Raw genomic sequence first — 13836 nt, 5'->3', positions numbered from 1 at the left:
ATATCAAAATAAACACATTTGTATAAAAGCACTACAGATCAACAGCTGTATTTATACTTACTGATTCAAGGTCTAGTCATGCATCAAACATTGAATGGGTCAGCAATGGCTTACTCATGCAAGTAAATTGGACACACAAACACTTAGATTCCACCTCTACCAGATAACTTGATTAATGCAAGAGGAGGAGGGATACCAACACAGGAAACCTGCCCAGAAACTAGACTGGCAGAGGCATCAGGTTAACAAACTGCTGAAAGTTACATCTCCAAAAAGGCACTGCTCATTGTTACAAAAGTGCTTAAAATCTAAACTTGAACCCTATGCCTAGGTTTATAAATTTTCAAGAAATGGTAAAGAACCACAGACTAGTTTTTAGTATCAAGTTTCCAAGCAAAACTGTCCAAGAATTATTTGCAATACCTTACATGTGAACTGAAATAAACTTGGCAAACTACAATCATACTAAAGTTGTATACTGAAAATTCAAATCGGCCTACTCATAATTTCCAGATAGCTTTTCCATCGCAATTTTAAGTATTACATTGCCCACCAATCTTTGAATCATGATTGTGTAGGATAGATGCACCACTTACCCTTTGGGCAGAAGAAATTAACAGAAATTAAGTCTCAACTGTGACAACAACTTGTAACATAAGCACAACACATGGGATTGAGAGGCATCTGAAGTAATATACTCCAATCCACAGTAATCACCTAATTTCTCCACGTTTTAAGACTTTTGTGCCTTGATTCTATTAAAAATGTCAGCTAGTATGAATGCTAAATCATACTTGTTTTTGTGTAAACAAGTTAGAAGGCTGTTCTCTGATTCTCTAGTTAGTTAATACTATTACTGTGTTTCTAAGTGCTGTTTTATGAGGGCTATTTCAACACCAAGTAAATAAAATATGCTTTCATAAAACTGTAATTTAAAAGAAATTACAAAACTAAGCAGCTAGAGAGGACCACTGGAAATAGAGATGGATGCTATGAGGTGGGGATTGGGAGCAGAGAAGAAACTGCAGGAAGGCAAAATGTAACTAGTAATATACCTTCCGTGATGCTCCAAAAACACATGTCTACTGAGATTACCTTGATCGGAGTTTCTTATAAAGCAGGCTGATCATCAAGATTCTTGACTCAGGTTTCAGTGAAAAAATTGAAAACTTTAACAAGAAAGATTTGAGAAGCAGAAGGCAGGCGGCACATTTTCCAGATATTATGCTTGCATTTCAAATTCCTATTTCAGACTTTTCAAGTAGGCATGCACATTCCCAAAGCCATATTTGGCCAAATATACAAGGACCCCAGTTGCACACCGTCCATCTCGCTGCCGGCAGAAACTGCAGTTGCAGATTCCTTGACAGGGAAGGCAGTGCCAGTTCGGATCCAGTAGAGCATCCCTGACCTCTTCACCATAACGGTTTCGAAGGCAGGGGCCACAGAACTGTCCTCGAATGCCCCACTGTCCTCGAACACCCCAATCAGTCGAACACTTGATATTGTTTTGGTATTAATAGTCTTCTGATGGCATTGATGACAAGAGCCCAGTGAAAGGTTATGTATCTTCTTTCGAGAGTTGCTGCAGATGTTCTCCAACTCGTCACCTCTAATTTCTTCCACTGGGCAAATTATATGGGGAAGGGTCATGGACGATCTGGAGCGACAACTTCTGGGCATGTCATCTTCGTTCATGTAGCTGTCCATGGTCGTCCTCTGTTTCACCAACATGTACTTATCCTCTTCCTCCTCCTCCTCGTCCTCCATGGGTAGGGTGTCAATGGACCCTAGGATCCGAGGCCTTGACCTGGTAAGAAGATGAGCTCTCCTTTCAGGGTTTCTCCTGGATGCAACCCCTGGGAATGTACACCTTCGAGGTCTCCTCAGTTGTGAGTTGGAGCCTGGGAGGGAATGCCTTCCAGGGAACGAGCCAGGGAAGCTTTCTACTTCAGACATGAGTTTTGCAAGCATTGCTTTGTTTTGCTTTATATTTAAAGCACTTTTCTCCAAAAAATTCATCCCACTTTCATCTTCTGAATCGGAGTTGGAATCAGTCACAGAATTCTCAGAGGGCTGCGGGAGCTCTGCTTTTTTCTGGTACTTCGCGCTGGAAACTTCATCGCCACCCTGAGAGGTCCAGAGTGTCTGCACTGGCTGCAGGTCCTACAGCCTTCTCGAACTGACTGCAGCCTCATTCCATCTTGTATCTCACTCTCTGAGAAACTGCAAAATGATTCATTGTCAGAGTCCACATGAAAAATCCTGGCCAGTTCGTTAGTGACATCTGGCCTTGGTTTCTGTAAAAATCCACAATGGTCTAATACATCTTGCCCCTCACTTTCTGAAAAGCCACGGACAGATTCATTATCAGAGTCCTCATAAAAAAAAATTTGCCAGTTCTTCACTGGTACCTGACCTGAATTTAAATTTCGTGTTTGCAAAATTATCAGAAGCAAAGCTGTCACAACTGTTATCAGAGGATGATGAGGTTTCCATGGAAATCAGCTTCACATAATCTGAATGTCTTTAAGTTCTTTACTCTGAGATCTTTCTGCGGCAGGCAGCGAGCATCCTTGCTGGTGGCGGGTGCCCAGGTTGGTACTTGGAGCCCAGAGAGCGAAGCAGCCACGTGCTCAGCGGTCCCACGGCAAGAGGAGGAGCAGCAGCCACATGGCAGGCAGGCGGGGCGCAGCCTAGAAGCAATTTTTTAAAATTTATTTTTTATTTTTTGAGGCAGAATTTTGCTCTTGTACCCCAGGCTAGAGTACAGAGGCACGATCTCAGCTCACTGCAACCTCCCCCTACTGGATTCAAGCCATTCTCCTACCTCAGCCTTCTGAGTAGCTGGGATTACAGGCACGCGCCACCATGCCCAGGGAATTTTTTTGTATTTTTAGTAGAGACAGGGTTTCATCATGTCAGTCAGGCTGCTCTCAAACTCCTCACCTCAAGTGATCCGCCCGCCTCAGCCTTTCAAAATTCTGGGATTAACAGGCGTGAGCCACTGTGCCCGGCCTTAGGAGCACTTTTTAAATGACCTCTTTTAAAACTCCCACATAAACAATCTCACATTAAGAAAGAAATAATATATTAATTCTGTAGCAAGGTGCAGCAGTTCAAAATGAGAAGGACCTTAGAATCATTTCATTTAAACTTCTTATTTTAGAGCCAGTGAAAGTGAACTTGAGAGAACTTGGGGCCAATGTGACTTGACTACATCCACAGAGTCAAAAATAAAACTAATCTCTGATGAACGAGAATCATAGAACATGTTGTACGTTCTGAAAGCCAATTCTAATAATGAGCCTTGGATTAATACCTCCCTGAAACTTGCAATTTCTACGCTCTCCCTCTGCCTCCTCATACATTCTCTTTGGATGGTATGTGTATCAATCAGCGTTGCTGTGTGGTTTACATTAGAAGCTGGAGGTTATGAGAGGAAGAACTAGACCTAACACCTTCCTTTATAAAAAACTCAATCATGAAAGAGGGACAAGAGACGCACACATAAAAGAAAAGAAAAAGAGAAATTCAGTACTTGGCAGTGAAGTCTAGTTCCATCCAGTTGAGTTCTAATTGGAGTCTTTTTGAGCTAATATCCTTGTCCCTTGAACCACTTTCATTAAGGCTTCATAATACCTTTCTAGAGCACCTCTCTGACTCTACTCTTTTCCTACTTGAAATCATCAATGCGTGCCCGTATCAGAAAAAGTATCTAGTCAGCACTTAACACAACACTTAATACAATACAAACCCTCCTTCCACCCTTCCTCCAAATTACTTTTCCTGGGATTAGGTTTCATTGGCCACCTAAAATGGAGCTGATCTCCAGCCAAACTGCACAGCCCACTACTGCCTGATACACTATTTTTTTTTAAATTTTCCCTCTGTTCTCCTGTTTATGATATGCTATGCGGTATGCCTTCCCTTCATCCTTGTCTATCAAAATTCTACTATCATTCATAACCCGACTTGAGGCTATGATTGGACTTTGTCATGAAGCTTTTCTTGCCCAATCAGGAGTAATCTTCCCATGCCTAGAACGGCTTTGGAAGTAAGGCTATATTGGTATATAGGCACTTAACACATTTGCCCCTTAACTATACTTCTATTTTTTTCTAATTGAGAACTAGGAATATCAATGTCAGAGAAACCATAAAATTTAGAAAAATAGCTAGTAGAGCTTTCTAAGAGAAAATCTGAGGAACTAATTTTTAAAATGGTAGTTAAGAAGGAATTTAACATTTACTTGGCCTAACTTCTCACTAAATAAAGAAAAAAAAAAGAGCTCAGTATTTCACAAGATAGTAAATTTCATTTTTAAACAATTATAGTTGAAGAAAATCTTTGACACATTAGAATAAGCACAGATTTTTTAGGACAATAAAAGCACAAACCATATAATTTTTTTCAGTTGGACTTAATTAAAAGTAAAATGTTTGGCTCTACCGAAAGCAATAGTAAGAAAATAAGAAGTCAAGTAATAGAAAAAATAATTCATAACACATATATTTGATAAAGGCCTTGAATCTAGAATATAGAAAGAAATCTCACAATCCAACAATAAAAAGAAAAAAAAAGAAAAAGATTTGAACAAAGACCTCACAAAAAGACATACAAATAGCTAATAAGATTAGAAACAGATGCTGAACTTCATTAGTCATCAGGGAAATGTAAATTAAAGCCACCATAAGATACTACTGCAAATCCACTAGACTAGCTAAACTTGTAAAAACGTGACAGCACCATCTGTATTGAATATATATGGCAAATAGGACTCTCATATGCTATTAGCGGGGTGTAAAATAGTAAATCACTTTGGAAAACAGGTTAGGCAATTTCTTATAGTTAAATATGTACTTTTTGAAATGGACCCAATAGCTCACTTCTAGGTATTTACCCAAGAAAATATGAAAACATATATTCACAAAAAGACTTGTACGTGAATGCTTATAGCAAACTTACTCAATCTGGAAACAACTGAAATGTTCTTAGGTAAATGATAAATTGTGAAATACCACATTATGAAGTACTACTCAACAGTAAAAAGATTACTACTATACATGCAATAGGATGAATGAATCTCCAAATTGTTCTGAGTTAAAGAAGCCGGACTGGAAGAAATACATATTTCATTATTCCACTCTATAGTAGCAGAAATGGTTCTCATGTTGAGGGTGGAAAGGGGATTATCTGCAAAAAGGCTTCAAGAAACTTCTGGTGTGATGGGAGTGTGCTATATCCTGATCATTCAACTCTCACGACTGCACAGTGTAAAGGAGAAAAGACTGCATTTACCTCTACAAAGGGGGAATGCTCCCCTTTTCTGGAAGGCTACTTATTTTTACAGTAATAGATTAATTATGGAATACATCCTATTATTTCAAACTAATTGAAATAAATCAATTTAGTAAAATGTCACATCATGAAAAGTGCATCATAATGAAAATTCAGTTATGGTAGCTTTTCTACCATAATTGAATCTATTTCAATTGCAACACAGCTGAACATGAAAGAGAACATTTCAAAATCCATTTCCCAAAACTCTTGAAGGTAGATGTGCTCTGATATTCAGAATTGTTTGGATTTTAGAACAGTAATGTGGTGCATGTATTATACCCCAACTGCAGCAACCCTTAATTAATATATTAATATTTTTGTTGTAAAACACATGAAAATTTATACAAGTTAAGTTAAATTAAGACTATAGCCTCATGTCAGTTCAGAGTATGTTTTTCAGCCAAATAAGTTCTAATATCACTATTACCCAAATCTTCAGTTTGGATTTTGGAATTGCAAGGAAGGGACTGTGGACCTGTAGTTCAATTTATCATTGATTATTAAAATGGCTCAATAGAGAATGTGCTTGCCATGTTTCAAGGTTATATACATGGTTGCGATGAACTGTTGTCAAGTATAGCAATCTTGGCTAATGCTAAATTCATGGCATTATTCTTTGAGTGTGGAAATTTAATCCCAGACGAAGACAAAGTTTTTGGTTTCAATGGACTTACAATGGGGATAAAGTAACACTTTTTTTTTTACTTGAATAAAACATCCTTTTACTTGTATTTTCATTTTAAAATGCATACCCATAACACAAAACTATAAGAAATGATGGATCTCTTAATAAAAAAAATACAATTTTCCCATTAAAATGAAATATCAAAAAGTTTAACATGGAATTGATGACTAAATTTTAGGCTTAAATACCACATTTTTTCACTTGAATCATTGCTTAGTTCTCATTCAACGGGGCCTGATATCTTCTATGTCCTGGCCAGTGCTTATAGGCACAGGTGTGCGTACGAACATCTGCCTTCGTGTCCTAAGGAAACTCTAATAGATACGGCATAAAATGGAGGTAATGTGGTACAGTACGAAGAGCCTGAAGATGGGGCTTAGTCTCAGATTCTAAGTTCTCTCTTAAAAACCTGTGACTGCAAATAATTCAGCTGTTCTGAACCTTAGGTTTATCAACTATAGTTAAGACCTGTAAATAAAACTTTTTAGAGTTGCTTTTAAGATTTCAAGAGCAACTGTCAAGCATTCAATACAGAGTAGGCCCTTGATAAGTGGTAATTACAATGAGTTTATTATAGTATTAATAAACTTTAACAGAGAAATCTGTGGTTAAAAAGAGAAGTATGTAATTGTGTTAGAGACTGGCTTAAACTTCATCTTGTGAATATGTTATTCACTTCTACCTGTAAAACTATTACAAATTTTCATGACTGGAATTTGGCAAAAGATAAGTTTGATAATGTCTGATGAAACCGCACGTGACCTACTGACTTACAACATCCCTTACAAAAGCCATAGTCAGGAATTACAATCTACCTAGTGTAAAGAAAGCTCAGAATTATAGCAGAAAAATTACAGGAGAAAATAATTCTTTCAATAAGAAAGATGTAAATTGTAACCAGTGATCACTCAAAAACTGCATCTCTGATTCACAATTTTGACACAGTGAATGAAATTGGACTCATTTTTGGAAAGCTTGGCTATATTATCTGATGAGGCAAATGAGGGAAGAAGGTGTTTTATTGTGAAAACATCAACTGTAAACAATCAACCAGAATCCATTAAGCTGTTTATTCTTGAAATCATTCTTTCAGACTGATTACTTAAGTATCAAATGCAATAAAGTAATCAACTTCTTCCTCTTTTATTGGTTTGTTTTTTTTACACTTAGTTCTTATGGGAAATTCTATCCAGGTCATCATACCACGATTGAATACAACTGATAGTGAAAAGAATGCTAATTGGTTTCCTCTCTCTCTTATCACTGATCCGTACACAGTAAGTAATGCTTCCACATTCTTCCTCTTGTTTGTACGCAACCTTTCTATATATCTAGACCTTAACATTGTTTGAAAGAAATCATGAGCTAACAAAGCAATGCACAGCATTAATAAGCTGCGTTAAATAGTAGACAGTGCAATGGAATAGAAACAGTGTGTTTAAAGTCATTAGATCAAATATTCATTGGGCAAGCACTACCACAAGTGCCAAGGTTAAAAAAATGAGACCCAGGCTTTGACTTTGGGAACTCAGAGGCTAGTAGGGGAGATATATAAATACACAAATACAGCACAGAACAATACATGGAATAACAGACTATAGCCAAAGTAATAAACATTTAGACAAATAATAAACAGTCTGGCTCAGCACAGACAGGGCCATTACACTACTCAAAGCCCTGTGTTCTGCTCTAAGACTTCTGTGACTAAATCAAATCATCTGAAGTTGGATGAGCTAAAAGCTATCTATCATTCCAGTCTTTCAGTCCCACCTGCTTCAAAGAGACTGGGAGGACTAAATTCCTGAATTCTCAGGCCTTTAATTCAGCCAATATCCAAAGTCTCAGTGATCCTTCTTTAAAAAATAGCATTAATATAATCTGCGTGCCACTTATCCAGTCTACTATTGATGGGCATTTGGGTTGGTTCCAAGTCTTTACTATTGCGAATAGTGCTACAATAAACATATGTGTGCATATATACCATGGAATACTATGCAGCCATAAAAAGAATGAGTTCATGTCCTTCACGGGGACATGGATGAAGCTGGAAGCCATTATTCTCAGCAAACTAACACAAGAACAGAAAACCAAACACCACATGTTCTCACTCACAAGTGGGAGTTGAACAATGAGAACACATGGACATAAGGAGGCATGTCACATGCCAGGACCTGTCAGGGGTGGGGTCAAGGGGAGGGAGAGCATTAGGACAAATACCTAATGTATATGGGGCTTAAAAACTAGATGATGGGTTGATAGTTAACCACTATGGCACATGTATACCTATGTAACAAACCAGCACATTCTGCACATGTATCTCAGAACTTAAAGTAAAAAAATTCTATGGCAAAAAGTCTCCCTTCTACTGCATTATGCTGTTTACCTCCCTGAGACAACTCCCAAGTTGTCATTTTTCCTCCTCCCTTCTCAGAAAATTATGCCTCCTAAAAGTTCTATTTTGTAGTGTAGAAATTCCCCTACAACTTCTATTCACGACATTCCATCCATCACTGTCACAACTGGACCCTGACTTGCTTTTGAGAGTTTCACCTGGAGGCTGCAAGAGATAGCTGTTATTTTTCTGTCCCCCGATATACTGAGTATCAAGCAGTGAGTTTGGTGTCTCTCTTAATTCCAATTTCAGTTTTTAGATGACTGTTTTTCCACTGCCTGTAAGACACCCATGCTGTGAGTTCATCAGTCACATCACTCTCTCCCCCCCCCTATAGTCGGCCACTTTCCAGTCACTCAATAGCTGTGCTTCATTCACTGAACAGCTGTACTTCTGTCATACATAGATGTTCTCTTCATCCCAGATTCCTTCTACTATCCTGTAAGATTTCCAGGCCTCCAGATAACCTATTCAGGACTCTAATCGCTCATTTCCAAGATTCTTCTCTACTTTTCTCTGGCACCCGTTCTTAAGACCATAAAGTGAACTTTTCTATCATCTGAAGCTCATAGAAGTTAAAGTCTCTGTCACAGTAAATTTACTGTTTTCAACTAATTCCATGATCGGTTTTCAGACCCTTTAGTCATTTTGCCCTTCACACTCTGCAGTACCTTATTCTCACCCTAACTCTAACCATAACAACCACTAACCATCACAATAACCATGATCATGACCATAACCATAACTATGACCACAGCCAATACCATAACCATGAGCACGACCATAACCATAACTATGACCACAGCCAATACCATAACCATGAGCATGACCATAACCATAACTATGACCACAGCCAATGCCATAACCATGAGCATGACCATAACCATAACTATGACCACAGCCAATGCCATAACCATGAGCATGACCATAATCATAACTATGACCACAGCCAATACCGTAACCATGACCGTAACCATAACTATGACCACAGCCAATACCGTAACCATGACCATAACCATGACTATGACCACAGCCAATACCGTAACCATGACCATAACCATAACTATGACCACAGCCAATACCATAACCACGACCATAACCATAACCATAACTATGACCACAGCCAACACCGTAACCATGAGCATGACCATAACCATAACTATGACCACAGCCAACACCGTAACCATGAGCATGACCATAACCATAACTATGACCACAGCCAACACCGTAACCATGAGCATGACCATAACCATAACTATGACCACAGCCAACACCGTAACCATGAGCATGACCATAACCATAACTATGACCACAGCCAACACCATAACCATGACCATAACCATAACTATGACCACAACCAACACCGTAACCATGAGCATGACCATGACCATAACTATGACCACAGCCAACACTGTAACCATGACCATAACCATAACTATGACCACAAACAACACCGTAACCATGAGCATGACCATGACCATAACTATGACCACAGCCAATGCCGTAACCATGAGCATGACCATAACCATAATGCTTGTTATCTTTACTGCCCTCCTATTCACCTTGGATTCCATGGTCCATTATTTTGATTACTGTTGTCTTCCCTCTGAACTCCAGTTTCTTCTGCCTTTTCATTGTCTTTGTTTAGCAAAACAAAACCCTCAAGGAATCCATTTTCTGTATTTTGGAGTGACACTGGAAATAACAGTAGGATAAGGTAACACTATAAATTTATTATCATCATCTAGGTCATTAATAGTGCCTGCCTAGCCTAGTATATTTCTCATTCACCGGCCTTAATTATTCACACTTTTCTCAATTTTTTCTCACCCTCAACTTACACCATGCCAGACCCATCATTTTCAGCCCCAGATGAATTCATTTCCTGAAAGGAAGAAATAGAATGTTTCATATGGATATACTCTTAATTCCCTTAATTAGATAGCATTAGCACAAGAGTAATCCTATTGTTCTCTTGTTCAAAGGGGAGAAACCTTGTCCCCTATCCTGTTTAAGATCAGTCCTTTCATAACTACCCTAGATTCAATTCCTTCCCAGCCTCCCAGGAAGCATGCAAAGTCAATTGTCCCTTTTCTCTCCTGTGTAATTAATCCCCTTCTTTCTCATGGTTCCTTTCTGGGAACCTTTAAAGAGTTCCTCTCATCTTAAAAACAAAACAAAATAAAAATAAAACTTTCCTTGAACCCAATTTTACCTCTATCATCTTCTCTTTCTTGACTGTGACAGTCACATTTCTTGAGTATCCAAAGTATGTCTGTCCTTAACTCCCCATTTTCTCCTCGTCAGGCTCTAATCTGCCTTATGTACTTAAGTACTATATACTTACATGCTCGACTCTTACTACCATCAACAACGACCTCCCTGCCAGTCAGTCCAAAAAGCAGTTTTCTATTCCTTGGCCTGGTTTTCCCTGAGTAGTGCTGATCCCTTGGGGTTAGAAGTTAATATAAAGTAGGAGTTAAAACTGGGCTCTGGAGTCAGATGGCCTGGGATGGCTTGCTGGATCTGCCAATTACTAGCTGGATTTCAAGCAAGTAATTAAAATTTATTTGTTCCTCTGTTTTCTTCCATGTAAAAGAGAGATACCTGTAATAATAGTATTTTCCCAGGACTGGCATCAAAGTAAAATAATATTTGTGTAGCTCTGTGAACATAACTTGATTCCTACTACATTCTCATAATGTTACTTTAATTTTATTCACATACTTCCTCCTTCTTGAATAACTCTACTGTTAGTTTCTTAAACTTCACACTCAATTAGTTTTGGTAGAATGACTATTTATGACTGCACTGAAGACCACATGAAAGGAAAATGATATACTCAGGGGTTTAACAATGTCAACTGAAATAGAAATCTTCGCTTGTGATCCTAAAAAATCTCTTGCTTTTGTACATATGAATTTATTTTTGTTTGTATGTACCAGGATAGATATGGCTAAAAATTAAACTTAACATTTAAGTATCTGTGTTAGTTATAGAATTGCAATGTAAGGGATATTCACAGACTTTCCAAGTTTCCTAAGTGGAAAATTAGGGCATTGATTGATCATGAAGGAGTAGAAATATTTATGTGCACATGAATAAAAGTGAAAATGTTGGATCTACTTTAAGTGTTCTTTTAATGGGCTGCTTATTCTCTTCAGGGCCTATTCCTATCACTGTTATTGTGTGTAGACCTATAGCTAGAGAAATCTGAGACCATTTCAAGAGAGGTAAGTGAATAATCCGAGCTAGGAAGAAACAGATTATACTCCAAGAGACAGCAATATTATTCTAAATTATATTGGCATAAACCTAGGGGAGCTATGTGGGAATAAATTAGTAGGGTGTTAAACCAAGGATCATAAAATATAACATTGGATCAGGCAAAATTAATCAACACAGGTGCACTTATTCCAGATTTAATGTGGTAGGTTAAACAGATATGAGTGTTTTCTTTGTGACTTATTTCTTCTATATGTCTTAAGGTCCAGCCCTGCTTCCTATTATCACCCTAGATAATATTACCAATATTTGTTTTTATATACTATTTATTTTCAGTAGTCTCAAATGTTTATATACCACTGCTGTTTTTTTCTCTGAGTCCTAGACTTTTAGATTTCAAAGAATCTTCTCAAAATTTCCATTTGGATATCTGAGAGAGAGAAATTTTAAACTTTATATATCCAAAAATAAACTCATCATTCCTCCCCTAAAAATGGGTACCCTGCAGTGCTCCTCTCCTATAAATGGCCAGACTATCCACCCATTCACATAAGTGAGAAAACCAGGATTGACTCTTGACATTTCCTTCATCCACTGCCAATAACCAATCACCAGGTCTTGCTGTTTTACCCACTAACAGCTTTCTAAGCCATTGACTGTTTTTATTTTCAAATTTCCTCATTCCTCAAAGATTTCAGCACCTGAAACATTATCACTCTTTTCAACATGCAATATCTGTGTAGATTATCTGTCAATATCTTGGACTCTAAATTCATTGGCAATCTCTCTCCCCATGATCTTTCTTGTACCCTATCCCAGATGCTAACATTCAGGGTCATGCTGTCATCTTTGTCAATGCCAGCCCTGAAGTTCCTTCAAATTTTCAATTTCAAGCATCGCATTCTCCAACTAACACCTCCTCCCTTGCCTGCTAATGCTGACTAGACAGAACTCTTATTTCACCAGTCTGGCACCCCAGCACATCAGTCCTAACTCTTTGGTCTCCTCATGTCCTCTCCTTTCTCCTTATCCAGCTTAAATTCATGGCCAGTTCTTCTAATTATTCTCTGAACATGCACTGAACCCCTTTTTCTTTCTCTCACTTTTGTAGTACTTTTGGCAAAGCAACAAACTTTTTAAATTATTTGCCTAGTCCTTGCATGCATCAACACAGATTCTCTCTCCTTTTCATGGAGATTGGCTAAAACAGTTCACCAAACCTATTTTCCTTTCCTTTTGGGTACAAGGCTAAACAATGCTTCCTGGCTTCTGCTAACCTAAAGTGTAGCCATGACATTGAAATTAACCAAGAAAATGTCAGTAGAAATGATGCAAACTACTTCCAGGACTGAGATAAATAAAATTTCTCAAAATGTTTCATTTTCTCTCTTCCTTAATCTTCCAACTGGTCATCAATTCCCAAGACAAACCTGAAAAACGTGTGTTGAGCTTCTGTTGGCCAAAATCACAGTAAGATGCAGTTGTATAACCTAGGATTCCATCCTCACCATGTCCCATGGCCTCTTAGGCTTTATGTTACTAGAATAGAAATTTCTATTGTGTTAACATTACTAAGATTTCAGGGTTTATCTGTCACAGCAGCTTGCATTACCTTAACTACCTTAATAAAACCACTATAGAGCTATGTCTGTAGACATAGCCATCTGCACACTCAGCTGCTAGTTGTTCTAACTTTTAAATTCATAATCACTGATCTTCATTGTTTCCCAGCATTAATACTAGAATCTTCTAATCAGTCTCCTACTCTCCTAGAAAATAGTTCACACTTTTTCCTCTTTCCTTGAAACTCACACCTGATCTGTCTACAAGTCCCATCATTAATACCTTCAAAATACATACAGAATGTAGCCACTTCTTTACCCCCAGGTCCACACTCCATCTATTTTCATTGAATAGCTTCCTAGCTGGTCCCGCAGTCAATTCCAATACAGCAGCCAGGGCGATGTGATCAGAATGCAAGACAAATCATTTCAGATCTCAAAACCCTTTGTATCAGAGTCTAGCCAGGAAAATAGAAGCCACACTGGATATCTCAAACTAAAAGGTGTTTTCCATAGATGTTGGGTGCCTGAAAGAGAAACGGGTAACACAGAGATTTAAAAACTCAGGCAACAACTGACAATGTTGGTTGTTGAAACAAACAGGAAGGGGGGTGGTCTCCAGAATCTAG

General features: G+C 38.1%; 1 pseudogene; it reads right to left on the bottom strand.

The window, feature by feature from the left end:
- Positions 1–1222: 1222 nt before the first annotated feature.
- Positions 1223–2569, bottom strand: LOC105732464 (cell division cycle-associated protein 7-like; annotated as a pseudogene).
- Between the last annotated feature and the right edge of the window lie 11267 nt (positions 2570–13836).

Source organism: Aotus nancymaae, unplaced genomic scaffold, assembly GCF_030222135.1.
Source record: "Aotus nancymaae isolate 86718 unplaced genomic scaffold, 86718_ANA_hifiasm-v0.15.2.pri h1tg000033l, whole genome shotgun sequence".
NCBI classification, from domain to species: Eukaryota; Metazoa; Chordata; class Mammalia; order Primates; family Aotidae; genus Aotus; species Aotus nancymaae.
Note: the sequence above shows the minus strand (reverse complement) of the source record. Positions and strands in the feature narration are given on the sequence as shown.